The sequence below is a fragment of the Mus caroli genome, chromosome 8 (assembly GCF_900094665.2).
Source record: "Mus caroli chromosome 8, CAROLI_EIJ_v1.1, whole genome shotgun sequence".
Classification (NCBI taxonomy): domain Eukaryota; kingdom Metazoa; phylum Chordata; class Mammalia; order Rodentia; family Muridae; genus Mus; species Mus caroli.
This window is the reverse complement of record NC_034577.1, coordinates 21480158-21481096: the sequence shown is the minus strand read 5'-3', so window position 1 is coordinate 21481096 and position 939 is coordinate 21480158.

The following is a 939-nucleotide window of genomic DNA, read 5'->3' as shown; positions in this document are numbered from 1 at the left end:
TCCCTCCTCCTCCCTTTATAAACTGAGTGTTTGGAAATATTAAATTGAGTCTTGATCAGAATCTGTTTGTCTTGACTCCATTGTTTCTTCCGCCCTATCTAGTTACCTCTCTTTGCAGGGAACTGCCATTCTCAGTGAACCGTTCGTGTTGTGGACCGCGGGCGGGCCGCAACAGAGACAAAACCAGGCAAGGGTGCCACAGCCATGAAACAGCAATAGTAAGTGAGCAGGCGCTGGAACATTTGGGTGTGTGCTAGAATACAGAATAATTGATGAGATAGAGGCTAGCTTATGTCCTTTTCTCCTCCTCAACCCTGAACCAGTTCCTCTTGGGTACCCACCGTGGCACTGTGCATCTCTCTAGCCAAGTGTTGTAGTCAATCCAGGAGACACCTCGGTGCTCGAAGCCAGTGGCTTGTCTCTTAATCAGCAGCGTAAAAATGGAAAAGCAGCGGTTGTACACTGTGTTACTCAATTCAACACAACGCAAGTCAATCTGATTTAATCCAATCCAGTCTGATTCGGCATAAATTTACCAAGTGCCAGTTCCAGGTGGTTGTGAGTCTACTAAGCGAAGGAAGATCCCAGCCCTTCTGAGCATAGGTTCTTACTGGGAGTCCCAGGCAATGGTAACACAGTGGCTAAGAGACAAACTATGTCGTGTCTGTGAGCACAGAGGTGAGGGCGTGGGTGAGTGCCTGTGTCCTACTTAATGGAATGCATGAAGTAAGAAGGAGCCGTTCCTGGAGGTAATAAACAGGAGGTCAGACTAGGTCTCGCTGAGAGGAAAGACTTGAAGGAAATACAGGCATTGTTAAGTGGCTACTCAAGAGACGTTTCCCCGAGTGAAGGCCTCAAGTCTGAGCATGCCTAACATGTCTAAGGAACAGCAAGGAGACCATGGGGGCTGGCAGCCAAGCCAATGAAGGAGACCACAGT